Source organism: Amblyraja radiata, chromosome 20, assembly GCF_010909765.2.
Source record: "Amblyraja radiata isolate CabotCenter1 chromosome 20, sAmbRad1.1.pri, whole genome shotgun sequence".
NCBI lineage: Eukaryota > Metazoa > Chordata > Chondrichthyes > Rajiformes > Rajidae > Amblyraja > Amblyraja radiata.
The window spans coordinates 5,892,028-5,904,516 of NC_045975.1; positions in this window are offsets into that span (position 1 = coordinate 5,892,028).

The window sequence follows — 12,489 nt, forward strand, 5'->3', positions numbered from 1 at the left end:
AGACACAAAAAGCTGGAGGAACTCAGCGGGACAGGCAGCAGGAGAGAAGGAAAGGGTGACGTTTCGGGTCGAGACTGGAGTATTGCGTGCAGTTTTGGTCCCCTAATTTGAGGAAGGACGTCCTTGCTATTGAGGGAGTGCATTGTAGGTTTACAAGGTTAATTTCTGGGATGGCGGGAAAGTCGTATGCTGAGAGAATGGAGCGGCTGGGCTTGTACACTCTGGAGTTTAGAAGGATGAGAGGATATCTCATTGAAACATATAAGATTGTTAAGGGCTTGAACACGCTAGAGGCAGGAAACATGTTCCCGATGTTGGGGGAGTCCAGAACCAGTCCAAAAGATGTCACACCGTCTGAAGAAGGGTCTCCACCCGAAGCGTCACCTATTACTTCGCTCCGTTGGGTTTCTCCAGCATTTTTGTCCATCATTGAATTCCCTCATAGAAACACAGAAAATAGGTGCAGGAGTAGGCCATTTGGCCCTTCGAGCTTGCACCGCCATTCAATATGATCATGGCTGATCATACAACTCAGTATCCTGTACCTGCCTTCTTTCCATACCCCCTGATCCCTTTAGCCACAAGGGCCACATCTAACTCCCTCTTAAATATAGCCAAATGAACTGGCCTCAACTACCTTCTGTGGCAGAGAATTCCAGAGATTCACCACTCTCTGTGTAAAAAATGTTTTTCTCATCTCAGTCCTATAAGATTTCCCCTTTATCCTTAAACTGTGACCCCTTGTTCTGGACTTCCCCAACATCGGGAACAATCTTCCTGCGTCTAGCCTATCCAACCCCTTAAGAATTTTGTAAGTTTCTATAAGAAATGTTTTTGTTCATGTTTTTATCCCACTCTATAAGATCATGCCCTAGCCCCCCATGCTCGCAGGATATAGCCCTAGCTTGCCCAACCTCTCCCTATAGCTAACGCCCTCGATGCATGGCAACATCCGCACGTTTACTTTGGTGTGGTTCCTGCAGTCAGCATGGAAACAGGCCCTTTGGCCATCCAAATTCACGCTGCCTGTTGATCACTTCACTGGTCTCATCGTTCACTAGTTCTATGTCATTACCACTTTCTTGTCCACGCTCTACACACTAAGGGCAATTTACGGAGGCCGATTAACTTTGAAACTTTCTACGTCTTTGGACTGTGGAAGGAAACCGGAGCACCCGGGAGAGAATCACGCGGTCACAGGGAGAACGAACAAACTGACAGCACCCGAGATCAGGATCGAACGTGGGTCTGTGGCGCTGAGCTGAGTTTAGCTTATTGTCATCTGTTCCGAAGTACAGTGAAAAGATTTTTGTTGCGCGCTATCCAGTCAGCAGAAAGACAATACACGATTACAATCGAGCCGTCCACAGTGTACAGATACATGATAAAGGGGATACATGTTTGGTGAATAACGTTTAGTGCAAGGTAAAGCCAGTAAAGTCCGATCAAAGATAGTCCGAGGGTCACCAATGAGGTAGATAGTAGTTCAGCACTGCTCTCTAGTTGTGATGGGATGGTTCAGTTGCCTGATAACAGCTGGGAAGAAACTGTCCCTGAATCTGTAGGTGTGCGTTTTCACACTTCTGTACCTTTAGCCCGATGGGAGAGAGGATTAGAGGGAATGGCCGGGTTGAGACAGGTCCTTGCTTATGCTGCTGGCCTTGCCGGGGCAGCGTGAGGTGTTGATGGTGTCAATGGAAGGGAGGTTGGGAGGCAGCAGCTCTACCATTGTGCCGTCTTTTGATGTTTTCAAGAGTATTTAAATGTCTGTTAGGCTTTTTGGGACATTCTGAGGCGATGAATAATGTGGTGAAAAGGTTGGCTCACAAGTACATAAGGGATAGGAGGAGAATTAGGCCATTCGGCCCATCACATCTACTCCGCCATTCAATCATGGCTGATCTATCTCTCGCCCCCAACCCCATTCTCCTGCCTTCTCCCCGTAACCCCTGACACCCGTATGAATAAAGAACCAACCATACTAACCTTTTACAAGGTTGTTGCTCTTGTTAAAAGGCCTGGTGTACTGACTGCTAACATCTGCCTCTCTCCAATCCTGCAGGCACTAACCCCTGATCTCATCCCGTTTCCATAGAGCTGGCAGTTCTCCAAAGCCTAGCCGACCCGACCATTCCCCTCCTCTGAGCTTAAGTTGGGAATGTCAACTGCGATGCCAACTGAGCAGCTGAGAACAATCTTGTCCTAACCTGATTCTTGCATCGTAATCTCTCCCCTCCCTTATCCCCAGGGAGTCAAGAGCCAGTTGTGGTGTCCATCTGCTCCAATGCCTGATTGCATCAGAACCTCAGACACAGGAGCACGAGTTGACCATTGGGCCCATTGAGTCAACAGTTCCCTCCCCTCTACTCTCAGTCTGAGGAACGGTCCCGACCCGAAACGCCACCGATTCCTTTATCTCCACAGATGCTGCCTGACCCTCTGAGTTACTCCAGCACTCTGTGTCCATCTACTGTTCAACAACGTCACTGCTGGATATTTTTTTAACCACAATCATCATTTCCCCACCCAGTCTCCATTTTCCTTGAAGAAGGGGTCTCAACCCAAAACGTCACCTGTGAGTCTGAAGAAGGGCTTAATTTAGTCTAGTTTAGAGATACAGTGATGAATAAGTTGCAAAGGGACGTATAACCTACTCAGAAATGTCACTCGTCACTGGAGCCAAACAGTTATGGACATTAACTTACCGAATAGTGAAAGGCCTGGATAGAGTGAATGTGGAGAGTGGGTGAGTCTAGGACCAGATGCCATGGGCTAAGAATAAAAGGACGTACTTTTAGAAAGGAGGTGAGGAGGAATTACTTTAGTCAGAGGGTGGTGAATCTGTGGCATTTATTGCCACAGAAGGCTTTAAGGCAGAGATAGATAGATTCTTGATTAAGATGGGTGCCAGGGGTTATGAGGAGGATGGGGTTGAGAGGGAAAGATAGATCAGCCATGATTGAATGGGGGAGTAGACTTGATGTTTCGAATGGCCTAATTCTGGTCCTATCACTTATAAACTAAATCATTTCATAGTAGTGTTACATTATAAGTGATATACAAATATTTTATATGTACTTTATGATGTTTTTAATATGCAATGTGTTTTTATGTAATGTTGTCCCTTGTCTGGACCTTGAGTCTGAAATAAAGTTTATTATTAATATTATTATTATTATTAAACCAATAAATGTGGTATGTGGAACAAATTCCATGCGATGTATTGGTAAAAATGTTTGGAATGCACCTCTAACCTTCATCCCTCAAGTAATTCCTCCTGAACTGAATCACAGACCGTTCATCTGACTGTTGATTGAGAGAGTTTCCATGGTTTTCTGTTTATTTCAGAATTCCAGCATCTGCAGCATTTCGGAATTGGATCGGAATGGATTCCGGACATGGTGGCACAACGGTAGATTTGCAGCCTTACAGCGCTTACAACACCAGAGACCCCAGTCCAATCCTGACTACGGGCGCTGTCTGTACGGAGTTTGTACGTTCTCTCCATGACTGCGCGGGTCTTCTCCGAGATCTTCGGTTTCCTCCCACACTCCAAAGACGTGCAGGTTTCTAGGTTAATTGGCTTCGGTATAATTGTAAATTGCCCCTAGTGTGTGTAGGACGGTGATAATGTGCGGGGATCGCTGGTTGGCGTGGAGTAGGTGGGCCGAAGGGCCTGTTTCCTCGTTGTATCTCTAAACTAAACTAAAGATGGGGGGAAAACTGGATTTCACGCTTCCACCGGCAATTTACGGGACCTTACCTTGCGCTGACCGTTATGGCCTTTATCCCCGTACCCGTACCCTGTGGACGGCTCGATTGTAATCATGTTGAGTCTTTCCGCGGACTGGTCAGCACGCATGAAAAAAGCTTTTCACTGTACCTCGGCACACGTGACAATGAACTAAACTGCACATCTACCTGCACATCATGCATACTCCTCCATTCCCCAAACATCCATGCACCTATTCAAAAGTCTCTAAAATCCCAATGCTGGTGCAATCCCAAATTAAACCCAACGAGAAGAAAGAATAATGGGATAGACATGGCTGAGAGCAATTATAACTTCATCCATTCATTCATCATCGTTGACAACATTAGCGACGCAGTGGTGCTGGTTTCCGACGGGAACGGTCACGGACGCACCGCACATCTCTGTCCTCCAGTTCCTGCGGACCTCCGCCACTGGAAGTATCGGATTTTGGTGTGTGTGTGCTTTATCATCGTTCCGTACAATGCTATGTACGACTATGTACTCCATGACCGTTCTACGTCTTTATCGTCGAGTGGACCATCTTGCTCGCTATAGAATCTTTGGTATTGGCTGTGCAGTGAGTGAGTGGTGTCTGAGGCTATTTGTGTTCCTTTTAGTTTAGTCCTTCTATTGTAAATACTGACCAAGTGGTTCCTGCTCCAGTCAGATTATTTAACTGCTCATTGATATGATTTTGTTTAGTGGGTTGCGATGGATGTTGGATAGTGAGCATCGAACCTGGGTCTTGGTGCTCTCTAAGGCAGCCACTCTACCGCTGCGCCACCGTGCCACCCCTTGATGTTTCAAGAATTTATCTGCCTCCACTTTGAATGCTTCCACTGGCCTAACTTTCACAATGTCTGGGGTTGAGAATTCTAGAAATTCCTCGCCCACTTCTCTTGGTTAATCTTTAAAAAAAAAAGAACATACTGTCACACCTTCAATTACCTTCAATAAATTAAGCTATGAATGAAAAGCTGTGTTAATATTTGATATTCTTCAGTTGATACTTCAAAGCTGGTGGTATGTTTGAGCAATGCACACAGATAAAAGAGGCTTGTCGGAGGCATTAAGACTGTCAGACGGAAATATTAATCTGTATGTGTCATTGCCATAAGTCACTGTACAGCAGGCATGTATACTGACTGCACTTTTACTCAGGGAGTGGACTTTCAATCACTGCGCTCCCTCATAGAGCTGATAACTAATGTGCAGACATTTTGCTAACAAGTCATCACACTTAGGTGGCACGGTGGCGCAACGGTAGAGTTGCTGCCTCACAGCGCCGGAGACCCGGGTTCGATCCTGACTACGGGTGCTGCCTGTACGGAGTTTGTACCTTCTCCCTGTGACCTGCGTCGGTTTTCTCCGGTTTCCTCCCACACTCCAAAGACGTACAGGTTTGTAGGTTAATTGGCTCGGTATAAAATGTAAAAATTGTCCCAATATACAATAGACAATAAGTGCAGGGGTAGGCCATTCGGCCCTTCGAGCCATTCAATGTGATCATGGCTGGTCATCCCCAATCCGTACCCCGTTCCTGCCTTCTCCCCATATCCCTTGATTCAGCTATCTTTGAGAGCCCTATCCAGCTCTCTCTTGAAAGTATCTAGAGAACCAGCCTCCACCTCCCTCTGAGGCAGAGAATTCCACAGACTCACAACTCTGTGTGTGAAAAAGGTGTGTCCCTAGTGTGTGTAGGATAGTGTTAGCGTGCGGGGGTCGCTGGCCCCATTTATAATGCTGACATTTATTTCCCATCCTCTGTTGCCCCGATTAGCTGATGAATAGTCCTGTCGAGGAGGATAGAAGTTCGTAAGTTCATAAGTCACAGGAGCAGAATTAGTCACAGGAGCAGAATTAGTCCATTTGGCCCAAGCCTACTTTGCCTGTCAAACATGGCCGTAGTTTAGTTTAGTTTAGTTTAGTTTATTGTCACGTGAACCAAGGTACAGTGAAAAGATTTTGTTGCGTGCTAACCAGTCAGCGCAAAGATTCAGCCTTCCATGGTGTACAAATACATTATAAAGATCTATTTTTACCTCTCAATAGACAATAGACAATAGACAATAGGTGCAGGAGTAGGCCATTCGGCCTTTCGAGCCAGCACTGCCATTCAATGTGATCATGGCTGATCATCCCCAATCAGTACCCCGTTCCTGCCTTCTCCCCATATCCTCTGACAACGCTATCTTTGAGAGCCCTATCTAGCTCTCTCTTGAAAGTATCCAGAGAACTGGCCTCTGAGGCAGAGAATTCCACACTCACAACTCTGTGTGAAAAAGTGTTTCCTCATCTCCGTTCTAAATGGCCTACCCCTTATTCTTAAACTGTGGCTCCTGGTTCTGGACCTGCCTAACATCGGGAATATGTTTCCTGCCTCTAGCATGTCCAAACCCTTAATAGTCTTATGTTTCAATAAGAAACCCTCTCATCCTTCTAAATTCCAAACTATACAAGCCCAGCTGCTCCATGTAAACCTATGCTGCACTCCCTCAATAGCAAGAATGTCCTTCCTCAAATTAGGGGACCAAAACTGCACACAATACTCCAGGTGTGGTCTCACTAGGGCCCTGTACAACTGCAGAAGGACCTCCTTGCTCTCAACCCCATTCTCTTGCCTTCTCCCCGTAATCTTTCACACCCTTACTAATCAAGAATCTGTCAATCTCTGCTTTAAAAATACCTATCGACTTGGCCTCCACAGCCTTCTGTGGCAATGAATTCCACAGATTCACCACCCTGTGACTAAAGAAATTCCTCCTCAACTCCTTTCTAAAGGTATGTCCATCTTCAAATCCTCCCTAAAAACTCATTTTTATTATCTGGCTTTCGACACTGGCTGAGACATTGCTCCTGTTCTTAGTGCTTTTAATGTCTTTTAATTTTTACTGTTTTTAGTCCTTCGTTTTATGGTTTTTAATGGTTTGTAATAACTTTTTGTCCATGAGTTCTCATGTACAGCACTTTGTGGCAACTGCGGTTGTTTAAAGCGCTTTATAAATAAAGTTTAATATTATTATTATTCTGAGGCAAGGGCGTCTGGTCCTAGACTCTCCAACTAGTGGAAACATCCTCCCTGCATCCACTCTATCCATGCCTTTCACTATTTGGTAAGTTTCACTGAGGTCCCCCTAACATTAGACGTGTTCAATCCATTTGAATAGTAAAGTCGGCTGCATAAGAGGTTTGCTTTGAGTCAGGTTTAAAGAGCCCTGTGGACCCAAGATGATTTTGTGGGGTGGAGTTTCCTATTATTGCCTTATCTCCACCCCTCCCTGCACTTATTTCAGGACTGTTCCTTAAATATATGTGCAACAAAGGTAATAGCTTTGGCATGAATCATAGATCAGAAATACAGTATGTACTGGGCAGAGCCTGGAGAGCTGTGAAGTGCATGGCTTGTTCACTTTGTCACTAATGGCTTAAAGACTCGACAATAAATTACAACGTGCTCATGTTCACAAATGAGAGGTGGCTGGGTAATTATACTGGGGCGAAGGAATAAGCCAAGGCCATCGGGTAAACCCGCCTCCCTTCAATTGACTCCATCTACACTTCACGCTGCCTTGGCAAGGTCACCAGCAGAATCAAGGACCAGTCTCATACCGATCGCTCCCTCTTCTCCCCTCTCGCAAACAAGGCAAGAGGTACAGAAGTGTTTTAAGGCAGAGATAGATAGATTCTTGATTAGTACAGGTGTTGGAGGTTATAGGGAGAAGGCAGGAGAATGGAATTGAGAGGGAGAGATTGATCAGCCATGAGGGAGCGCTGTATGTCTGTATTTATGTATGTATTGTTAGATCTATGTACCACTGTTTGTAGCACTTTAGTACCTGCACCAATGTAAAGCACTTTGGTCAACGAGAGTTGTTTTTAAATGTGCTATAGAAATAAAATTGACTTGACTTGATGATTGGATGGCGGAGTAGACTTGATGGGCCGAATTCTGCCACCATCACTTATGAATGAGCTTATGAAGTCCGATCAAAGATAGTCGGAGGGTCTAGGGATTTGGAATTAGCACCAATGATGCATAATCTCAAGTCAGTGGAATAAGATGATAGTCTATGGAAGTATTGATCTTCTTTCTGATTCACAATATATTCGATCAATCCTGGATATTTTTAAAGCTGATCGACCAATGTAAAAATATCAAAGCAAGGACATTTATATGAATCAGCCTGGAGAAAATATTTGGAGTCTAAATAGGACGATGCTGAATGGTTTTCTTTGATGACATTATTATTATTATTATTATTTTTTTTTTAATTTTAATTTTTTTATTTATTTTTTATTAGAAGTACAGTAAATTACAATAATACACGTCATATATATCTTATTACATTTCTTGTACCACTTCGTTTTTCGAGCTTTAAAAAAGATAGAAATAAAAGAAGTAAGGAAAGTGAGCAAGAATCGTGAAGGTGCAGGAAAGTGTTGGGGAAAGAAAGCCCCTTAGTGAGGAAGTTAGAGAAGGAAGTAAACAAAGGAAATAAGACCCTAGAAAGAAAAGAAAAAAAAGGAAAAACAATCGCTCTATTGTAACACAAAACTCGCAAAAAAGGATATACCAACCGTGTTTTAAAAAAAATAAATTATTTTATACCCCCCGTTACCAGATCCTGGTACCATTTATATTTTAAATTACTATTGCACCTTATGCTTGTAATAGTTCCATAAATGCAGACCACGTCTTTTGGAAGTGGTCTGCTTTGCCTGCTAGGAGGAGTCTCATCTCTTCCAAGTGTAGTGTTTCGAACATGTTTGAAATCCACATTTTTATTGTTGGTTTCGGAACATTTTTCCAAAATTTGAGTATAAGCTTTTTTCCCCATTATTAGCCCGTAATTAAGTAAGTTCTTTTGAAACACGTTTAATTCGGGGTTACCTTCCGATATTCCAAAAATGATCCATTCTGCTTTTGGTACAAGTTTTATTTTAAATAATTTTGTGAAGATTTCAAATGTTTAGTTCCAAAATGTTTGGATTTTTATACAAAAAACAAAAGAGTGCGCTATGGTAGCTTCTTGTGACTGACATTTATCACAAGTGGGTGAGACATTGGGGAAAAGTTTATTTATTTTAGTTTTTGAATAATATAGTCTATGTAATGTTTTATATTGAATTAGAGTATGTCGTACGTTGATCGAGCATTTATGCACATATAGTAAGTGTTTATCCCAGCTCTCTTTTGAAATTTTTATAGCTAGTTCTTGTTCCCAGTCTCTTCTAATACCATCAGTTGTAGGTATTTGATGACATTATGATGCATGATTAACACATATCTCCTTGAACGAGCCAACACATACTTCTTGGGCTGATAAGCCTTTGTTTGTTCTGCTGAAATCAATGAAACTTTGATCTCTAACATGCCCAATATTGAGTGGTTGGTGTGGCTCGTTAGTGTCTGTAGACAAAAATGCTGAAGAAACTCAGCGGGTGAGGCAGCATCTATGGAGAGAAGGAATATCAGGGAGGCGGTACAGGAGCCTCAGGTCTCGAACTAGCAGGATGAGGAACAGCTTTTTCAACAACACACTTATATTGCTGAACTCGGAGTCCCGTCGCTAGATATCTTTGGTCTCTCCATCCACATTGTTAACCAGTACTCTTCTTACTCTTATGTATGCTTGTTCTGTATTTTTTTTTTATTCCTATCTTGCACTATGACTATGACCAGACGCTAAACTGCATTTCATTGTACCTATACTTGTATCTGTGTAATGACAATAAAGTTGAATTGAATTGAAATATGCGATGTTTTGGGTCGAGACCCTTCTTCAGAGTGATGTCGGGGGGGGGGGCAGGAAAAAGAAAGGAAGAGGCGGAGACAGTAGGCTTGTGGGAGAGCTGGGAAGGGGCAGGGGAAGGAGGGAGAAAAGCAAGAACTATCTGAAATTGGAAAAGTCAATGTTCATACCGCTGGGGTGTAAACTACCCAAGCGAAATATGTCTGAAGAAGGATCTTGACCCGAAACGTCATCTATTCCATAGATGCTGCCTCATCCGCTGAGTTTCTCCAGCATTTCTGTCTACAAGCGAAATATGAGGAGCTGTTCCTCCAATTTGCGCTGGGCCTCACTCTGGCAATGGAGGAGGCCCAGGACAGAAAGGACGGATTGGGAATGGGAGGGGGAGTTGAAGTGCTGTCTGCAGCTCGCTTGCAATTCTTAAAGGAGAGAAACGGCACGATTTGAACCGTTGCAAGGGGATCTTACCGCAGAAACAGGCAAGTTGCTGGAACTCCTCGATGTACATGGGCGAGGGTGGGGAACTCGGACTGTCAGGAGGGGAAAGTCTCCTTATCCCCTTAGGTCCAGCAAGCCCTCCAAACACATGACAAACTGGGAGCAAGGGGAGATACCTGCTCAGTCCAAGTGCAGGTACCTTGCATGAGGACCTAGTGGGAATCTTTGGAACTAGAGGCGCAGGGACAGGGTCAACGAGTGCAGGCTCATTGTTCCTTGAAAGTGGCGTCAGACATCGATAGGGTGGCCAAGAATGCTTTCGGCACGAAGGTAGACACCAAATGCTGCAGTAACTCAACGGGACAGGCAACATCTCTGGAGAGAATGATGGGTGACCTTTCAGGTCAAGACCCTTCCTCTGACTGATGTCAGGGGAGTGGCGGTACAGAGATAAAATGTGGTCGGAGACAGTAAGACTGGTCGGGGATGGACTCTCTCCAATGATGGAGAGAATCATTTCAAGTGGCCCTTGCTTTCTCTCTCCCTCTCCATCCCCTTCCCCCTTCCCAGTTCTCCAACCTGTCACAGTGCAAGATAAAGCCTGTAAAATCCAATCAAAGATAGTCCGCGGGTCTCTGAACCACTGAGGTAGATTAGTAGATCAGTGGAATCAGGAATCCCAGGAATCAGTCTGAAGAAGGGTTTCGGCCCAAAACGTTGCCTATTTCCTTCGCTCCATAGATGCTGCTGCACCCGCTGAGTTTCCCCAGCATTTTTGTGTACCGTAGATCAGGACTGCTCTCTAGTTGTTGGTAGGATGATTCAGTTGCCTGATAACAGCTGGGAGTTTAGAAGAAACTGTCCCTGGATCTGGAGGTGTGCCTTTTCACACTCCTGTACCTTTTGCCCGATGGGAGAGGGGAGAAGAGGGAGTGGCTAGGCAGCGACTCGTCCTTGATGATGCTGCTGGCCTTGCCGAGGCAGCGTGAGGTGTAGATGGAGTCGATGGAAGGGAGGTTGGTTTGTGTGATGGTCTGGGCTGCGTCCACAATTCTCTGCGATTTCTTGTGGTCTTGGACGGAGCTGTTCGCAGACAATGCCGTGATGCATCCCGATAAAATGGTTTCTAAAATGAAAGGGCTGGTGCAATCAAGGCTGGCAAGAACAAACAGGACGCAGGGATATCGTGCTGAAATTAGAGTTGCCTCCGGAGGGAATGCTTGCCATTACTGGAGCAGCCATTACACAGGTCATGACCAGTGGCAGTAGCTTGACCTTTACAGATAATGATACGTTCATACCTAATCCGCCTAGTCACATTCCACTTCCCCCTCCTGCTCCAGGCTCTAACTACAGATGCCTCAAACCGAGATGGGCCCCATATCTGAGGAAAGACGAAGATAGTCACAAAAAGCTGGAGTAACTCAGCGGGACAGGCAGCATCTCCGGAGAGAAGGAATGGGTGACGTTTCGGGTCGAGACCCTTCTTCAGAAGGACGTGCTGGCGTTGGAGAGGGTCCAGAGGAGGGTCTCTACGAGAATGATCCCAGGAATGAGTATGATGAGCGTTTGACGGCACTGGGCCTGTACTCGCTGGAGTTTAGAAGAATGAGGGGGGACCTCATTTAAACATGCAGAATAGCGAAAGGCGTTGGATAGAGTGGATGTGGAAAGGATATTTCCACTGGTGGGAGAGTCTAAGACCAGAGGCCATAGCTTCGGAATAAAAGGGCGTACCTTTAGAAAAGAGATGCGGAGGAATTTCTTTAGTCAGAGGGTGGTGAATCTGTGGAATTCATTGCCACTGACGGCTGTGGAGGCCAAGATTTCAAGGCGGAGATTGACAGATTCTTGATTAGTACGGGTGTCAGAGGTTATGGGGAGAAGGAAGGTGAATGGGGTCCAGAAGGAGGGACAGATCAGCCATAATTGAATGGCGGAGTAGACTTGATGGGTCGAATGGCCTAATTCCGCTCTTAAAACTTGTGGATTTATGAAACATGCTCTCTCTCTCTTCACCCTCCACTGTCCACACCCCGACATTTGTGCTTCTCGTCTTTCAGGTGGGCAAGCTGGATGACCTGTCGATGCAACGGCTCAGCCCTGAGTTAATAGCGGACTTTAGATCGGTTGATCTAACACCAGCTAAACTATCGATGCTGCATATGCTGTGGAGATTAGACTGGAGATGTTGAAAACCACAGGACATAGGTTTAAGGTGAAGGGGGAAAGGAATCTGAGGGGTAACTTTTTTACGCAAAGGGTGGTGGGTGTGTGGAACGAGCGGCCAGAGGAGGTAGTTGAGGCAGGGATTTTGTTTTGTTTGGAGATACAGGGTGGAAACAGGTGCTTCAGCCCACCGTGTCCGCACCGACCTGCGATCCCCACACATTAACACCTTCCCCCGACACACACATGAGGGACAATTTTACATTTTACATTTACACCAAGCCAATTAACCTGCAAACCTGGACGCTTTTGGAGTGTGGGAGGAGAACAAAGATCTCTGCGAAAACCCACACGCAGGTCACGGGGAAGAACGTA